Raw genomic sequence first — 7,584 nt, 5'->3', positions numbered from 1 at the left:
TGACTTCTCAGTAGCGAGTCTTGGGACTAGTCACGGGTTCTCCCTTGGTATCCACGTCTAAGGGTAATTCTCATCTCGGTATTTATAAGTGTAGAGAAAGACCCATTCAGTAAAAGGTCATACATTTATTACAAATAAATAGCAACTCCACACTTACATAACAGAAAACTCCCATCAGCGCTGACCGGGGTCGTTTACAGCGTCTCAGATACACGATCACTCCTCACTTCTGTCTCTCTGCACTTTTTCCACTCAATGGAGTTGCCAGTTCAGCTTCTTTGGATTGAGTTGCGATTCCACCTCCACTTCCAGAGAATGTCCCATCTTTTCAGCTTCATCAGCTAAGGATTCTTCTGGCTTTGATTCTGCACATATACCTTCTTTTGCTGCCTGTTCGGTGGCTGAAGGTTTAGCTAGTGCTTGCTTAGGTGGTTCAGACTTTGCAACCTTGTTTTTCAGATGAGCGGTGTTCCCAGCTCTCACTGTACCCTTGTCTTCATGGGTTTTAGTTGCTGTGGGATACTGACGCTTGGGCAGGGTCAATACCTTTTCTTGTAGTACTGTAATCTCATCTGCGAGAGTGTCACGATGGACGCACTTATTAACAAATTTATATTTTGTGGATCCCAATTGAACAAGTTGAGCAAAATATACTGAGATGTAGTCCCTTAATAGGCAAACACACGACAACTGCAGAATACACTTAATAATTACACTTACTGGTATAGGAACAGGGGATAATGTCCAGAAAGGTGCAAAGCACCAGAAGATTGTCTTTTAAAATGTAGTCCTTTTGCAAGGGCATAAATTGCCAGCCCAATCCTTCTGTGAATGTGCAAAGTCTTTTCTGCTCCGTTGGGGTTAATCAGATAACCCTCAGCAATCACAGTGTCCTAACGCAGAGTTTTGTCCTTGGTTCCGATGTAATAAGACTCTTTGCGTTCCAGGAATGTGCTGCTGCTCTTCTCCGCTATTAGAAGCGTGTTGGAAATCCGCTCACATGGTATAATGAAAAACAAAAGACAATGGGGATAGCCTGGGTGGGATGTATATAGGGTTTGAAAGCCTATCTCCAACATACCCACCCAATACCCTAGTGGGAATTTTCTCATTCCCCAATCCCCTACTTGCCCACAGTTTGGAGAGTGGGCACTCTTGGTATTTCCTGTTCACACAGAGTCTGTGCGACAATGCCACCTTGGCTACTTGGCATAGGTGCACTCCCCTCTTTACCTGGCCTCTCTCAGGCTGGAAGGGAAACTCAGGGGGTGAGCTAGCCCAGATGGGTCAATAGGATTTCCTATTTAGCATCCATCTGGCCAGTTCACACCCACCTGACTCTGGGGCTTTCATATGCAACACTTTTAGAGACTAACAGGCGTGGGCCCAGCATGTTACCTTTGAAGCTTGCATAGGAAAGTGACCCAGCTCATAGGTGTCAAAACATTTGGTTCTTGTGTGCATTTTAATGACAGGAGAAAAAACAACTTCATCCTGCAAAATGGGGACAAAAATGGACAGAGGGAAAAATAAGACATGTACAGTGTTTGAAAAATTAACCCCTTCATCCCCAGTATGAAATAGGGGTAACCAGCAGAGCACACTGCCTTTATTAATGCGCTGATTACGCCCATTTTCGCCACAGGGAGATCCCTGTTTCTTGAGTGCATCTTGCAATTCTCCTCTCAGGGTATTTATCGCCTCACTGTGCTTTCTCTGAGCTTGCTTCCACGTCTTCTTCATTATATTGTGAAGCACTGTGAATTTCTTTGCTCGGGCCGCAGCTACTTGTCTCAGTTTCTGGACCTTCTTGTGCTCCCTCTTGTACCGAGTCACCTGGCCTCTAAGCTTGGCCTCTAGCAATGCTTTGGTGATGGTCAGGGTAGCCTTCAGTTTCTCGTGCTGCTTTGCGGGGACACACTGGGTAATCAGACGTTCCTGCAGCACTTTTATTTCTTTAACAGCCTGCAGATTCTCTTCCTGCAGAGTTCGCTGCTTCTCCTCTGCATTCTCGAGGTGCGTACGCAGACCTTGCAGTTGGTTCTGCAGTCGGTGCTCTCCTTCAAACTTTTCATCTTCCAAAAGTTTATTTATTTTTTCAAGCTCGTGCAGCTTTTCATTCTTTTCATTGACCTGGTCTGTCAAATCAGAATTTTCTTTTTTTAGTCTTAAATTTTCTCTTTTTGCAGTCTCTGTAATATTCAGGGCTTCCTTGTAGTCCTCCTTCCATTTACACACTTCTGAGTTGAGACTCCCGGTCTCCTGGCGTGAGACTTCCGTCTCTAGGTTGAGGGTCTGAAGCTCCTTCTGAGAGACTTTGAGATCCATATTAAGACTGAGGATAGTTTTTTGAGAGATGTCCAGCTCCTCAGCGAGACTGTGAAGTTTCTTTCTAGAGACTTCCAGTTCTGTGCGGCAACAGCTGATCTCTTGGTGTGAGGCACCCAGTGCTATGCGGAGAGTATGAACCTCCTTCTGGGATATGTCCACCTCTGTCCGGACACTGTTGACCTCCTGGTGTGAGGCATTGAGTTCTATGCGGAGAGTGTGAACTTCATTCTGAGAGACTTCCACCTCTCTATGGCACTTGCGAACCTCTTGCTGAAAGACTGTAATCTCCTTCAGTGCCTCATCATACTTCTGCTTCAGATTAGCAATCATTCTATCAGATTTGCTCTGCTTTTCCACCATAGTGGCATTTGTAGTGTTTGCAGTAGCTAGCTCAGTTTTGAGATCCTCCAATTTGGTCTTGGCTGCAGAGTAAATTGTGAGCACAGTCTTCTGTAGCTCAGCATTATTTTCTCTCTCCATTTCCAATTCTTCACAGAGCAGATCACAGTCACGCCTGTCAGCTTTCAGGGCATCTTCAGGGCTGGTCAAGGGATCGACACTCACTTGTTCTGGCTCCGCTTCCCTGGGATGGTTGGTTGAGGGTTCCTCACTGTTGGCACCAGACAGACACTTCTTTGGGGTACACGACTTCTGCCTTGGGCCCTTTGGAGATTCTGTAATCCGTGTGACAAATCCTCCATTTTCTCTAGGCTGCAGGGCATCTCGGTCCCCCTTTTCCTCCACAGGATCTGCGGACGTGTCGGTTCCTTCCACGGCAAGTGAAGAACCGCTTTTCTTTTTCTGCCTTTTTGTTTTGGATGACTCCGTCCCGTCAGGGATTCTGGGGTCTCCGTCTCTATTTCAAACTTCCGCATCCTACTATGTTGGATAACCCCGTTACAGAACCCCATGCAATAATACACACACTCATAATAATAGCAGTTTACTGCATGCATAAGAATAACAATATACAGTCCCACCAACTAGGCCATGCATGGCCGAACCCTCACACTGTCCTCCAACACAAAGTCCACCCTGGATGGAATATTCCCCAAATTACTGAGGGGCCCTTGGGCACCCAACCACCCTGGTGCCCACAAGTAGCAACCCACCCAAGTGTGTGAGACAGCGCTGCCCACAACAAGCGTGTGTAAGTTGGTGCCCTTGGTGATACCTCCTGGCTACTCCAGCACCCGGTAGCGCCGACTGTAGACAAGGGGCCATCCGGTCCCACGCCGTCGTCAGCGACGAGTCCGCCTCCGCGTTGGGTGGTGTCCGGCAGGAGGGTCCCACCTTAATACAGGCATACCCCGGTTTAAGGACACTCACTTTAAGGACACTCACTTTAAGGACACTCACTTTAAGGACACTCACTTTAAGTACACTCGCGAGTAAGGACATATTTTCAATAGCCCCATACCCCTGTGTCCGTGCGCTCGCTTCGCGAGTACGGATACTTATTCTGCCCTACAGACCGCCGTAGTAGTGACGCGCTGATTCCCCTCGCCCAATAGGCAAACGGCTGCTCATACATGCGCCTGTCAGCACGTCCCGAACGGCAGTACCGGCTCCCTACCTGCACCGGAGCATCGATAAGTGGGAAAAAGTGAGTGCTTCACTTTAAGTACATTTTCACTTTACATACACGCTCTGGGCCCATGGCGTACGTTAATGTGGGGTATGCCTGTGTTACATAGTTACATACACGCTCTGGGCCCATGGCGTACGTTAATGCGGGGTATGCCTGTGTTACATAGTTACATACACGCTCCGGTCCCATGGCGTACGTTAATGCGGAGTGTGCCTGTGTTACATAGTTACATACACACTCTGGGCCCATGGCGTACGTTAATGCGGGGTATGCCTGTGTTACATAGTTACATACACGCTCTGGGCCCATGGCGTACGTTAATGCGGGGTATGCCTGTGTTACATAGTTACATACACGCTCCGGTCCCATGGCGTACGTTAATGCGGAGTGTGCCTGTGTTACATAGTTACATACACACTCTGGGCCCATGGCGTACGTTAATGCGGGGTATGCCTGTGTTACATAGTTACATACACGCTCTGGGCCCATGGCGTACGTTAATGTGGGCTATGCCTGTGTTACATAGTTACATACACGCTCTGGGCCCATGGCGTACGTTAATGCGGGGTATGCCTGTGTTACATAGTTACATACACGCTCCGGTCCCATGGCGTACGTTAATGCGGAGTGTGCCTGTGTTACATAGTTACATACACACTCTGGGCCCATGGCGTACGTTAATGCGGGGTATGCCTGTGTTACATAGTTACATACATGCTCCGGTCCCATTGCGTACGTTAATGCGGGGTATGCCTGTGTTACATAGTTACATACACACTCTGGGCCCATGGCGTACGTTAATGCGGGGTATGCCTGTGTTACATAGTTACATACATGCTCCGGTCCCATTGCGTACGTTAATGCGGGGTATGCCTGTGTTACATAGTTACATACACACTCTGGGCCCATGGCGTACGTTAATGCGGGGTATGCCTGTGTTACATAGTTACATACATGCTCCGGTCCCATTGCGTACGTTAATGCGGGGTATGCCTGTGTTACATAGTTACATACACACTCTGGGCCCATGGCGTACGTTAATGCGGGGTATGCCTGTGTTACATAGTTACATACATGCTCCGGTCCCATTGCGTACGTTAATGTGGGGTATCCCTGTAGTCTCTCTCGCTCTGTAGGGTGGTCTGGTCCCAGACCACTGGATAGCCAGTTCGCTGCCGCGTCCTGTCTGTGTCCCTCACACTGGTACTACAATGGCAGGATCCCTATCTATGGGCCTGTCCCTGCAGCAACCACAAGCTGAGTGAGGGGAGTCGGGCCTAGCTGGGACCTAAGGGGGGTCTCTGGTCTAGTGCAGGGTCACAGATGCCCTGCACCTACACACCCTACCCCTTCCTCGTCCCAGCTCCTCCTGGCATGGTCCTAGCGTGCGCAATGTATCTATTCTCTAGAGCAGGAGAATCCGGCTGCGCTATTGGCTGCTGAAGCCCATGTGATCCGTTGCCCCAGTGCATCTTGGGGGCTGTAGTGCCCTGTGAATCTATTCTCCAAATGGCCACATCGCGCGCCTACACTGCGCATGTGTGGCATCTCGAGCATGTGTGATCGCAGCCAAGATGGCGGCGCCCTGCAATGGGAGCCGCCGGTAACCTCCGGCGATCGGGTCGCCTGCCGCAACCTCCCCACACTTCCCCCCTAGCCCCCTCTGACAGACGCAGCTGCAGTCAGCGGTAGGGGGCAGACTGGGGACCAGAGGGAACACAGGCTGTTCGAGAAATTGCTTTTAGAAGAGAAAACTTTGAATAAATGCTGGGCTAATATTTGTATGATGCAAGTCCTTAAATATTGTGCAGTGTTTATTTTAATTTGTAAATTGATTTTATGTGAAATGTTATGCTGGAATTTTTCTCTCTCAATAAAATAGAGTTCCTCCTATTACCTCCTGTCACGAGCGACCCGGACTTTTAACACCATTTATATGTAAGTGATCAGTCACAGGGCAAAACACAGTAATGAAATAAAATGAGGTTTATTTTGGATAAATCCTCGGAAACACACAGAAATACAAAAATATACACACTTACAGGGGTCTGGGGGGTGAAATCTACCTTCCCTAGGTGCAAGGACCCACTTCAAATGGGTTTCCCTGTCCGCTTCTCTGCTCCAGGATACCAAAGTGCTGCACACAGCAGCCCCTCCGAAATATATCTCCACAATCCTTCCCAGAGGTGGACTTCTGATGGACTTTTGAGGGAATCTCCACACTCCCTCCCAGAGTGTCTCTCCCTCTGAGGGTAACCAACTCTCTGATCAGCAGTGTTCCTTATATATACCCCTTGGTGGCTGTTGAGCAAGGGCAGCCAGCCAAGAGAACCAGTGCCTGGGGCTCAGACCTGATAACTGATTCAATTAACGAGTGTCCTACCTTTGTTCGGATGATATAGAACAATTCAGTTAAAGGTATTACATAAACTCCTTCCATACAAAATAATAGGCACATAACATAATTTACATTTGTAGGGCTGATGTTAATTCCATCACCACACAATACCAACTACTGTATCTAATCTGGGAGGAACTGCTAACACATGTATAAAGGCAGACATAAGGTAATTATGTAAAAGACAGGACTTAGCATTACACACAGCTAGACCAAATCCCATCACAGAACAATGTTGATTGGGGAAAGGATTGTTACAGGGAAGCAGAATACATGCTTTGAAATGCATTCTTACAGACACGGTGCATTATACATTCCCCGTGCTCCCTCTGATATTAAATGACATTTGGCTGAAATAAGCCTTACATAGCTGGCCAAGTTATATGGATTTAGGGGTAAATAGCTGGGATTTCTCTTTATTAAGTCCCCCAGCTACCCCTACCGTCACACATATAACCACTCCCTATAACTCCTCCTATTACCCTATATGACCGCTCCCTATAACTTCTCCTATTACCCCATATACCCACTCCCTATAACTCCCCCTATTACCCCATTTACCCGCTCCCTATATCTCCTATTACCCCGTATAACCGCTCCCTATAACTCCCCCTATTACCCCATATAACCGCTCCCTATAACTCCTCCTATTACCACATATACCCCCTCCTTATAACTCCTCCTATTACCCCATATAACCACTCCCTATAACTCCTCCTATTACCCTATATAACCGCTCCCTATAACTCCTCCTATTACACCATATACCCACTCCCTATAACTCCTCCTATTACCCTATATAACCGCTCCCTATAACTCCCCCTATTACCCCATATAACCACTCCCTATAACTCCTCCTATTACCCTATATAACCGCTCCCTATAACTCCTCCTATTACACCATATACCCACTCCCTATAACTCCTCCTATTACCCTATATAACCGCTCCCTATAACTCCCCCTATTACCCCATATACCCGCTCCCTATAACTCCTCCTATTGCCCCATATAACCGCTCCCTATATCTCCTATTACCCCGTATACCCGCTCCCTATAACTCCTCCTATTACCCCATATACCCGCTCCCTATAACTCCTTCTATTTCCCTATATCAGGGGTGCGCAAACTGGGGGCGCAGGATTTTCTAGGGGGGCGCTGAGGTTGCTGAGCCCCCGCGCTCTTCCCCCGGCATGTAAATTAAATGCCGGGGGAGGCGCAAGGCCCCTGAAACGTCCCTTACCTGCCCTCAGCGGGCTCTAAAGT

This window comes from Ascaphus truei, unplaced genomic scaffold, assembly GCF_040206685.1.
Source record: "Ascaphus truei isolate aAscTru1 unplaced genomic scaffold, aAscTru1.hap1 HAP1_SCAFFOLD_788, whole genome shotgun sequence".
Lineage (NCBI taxonomy): Eukaryota > Metazoa > Chordata > Amphibia > Anura > Ascaphidae > Ascaphus > Ascaphus truei.
The sequence above is the reverse complement of the archived record's forward strand: the minus strand, read 5'-3'. Positions refer to the sequence as shown.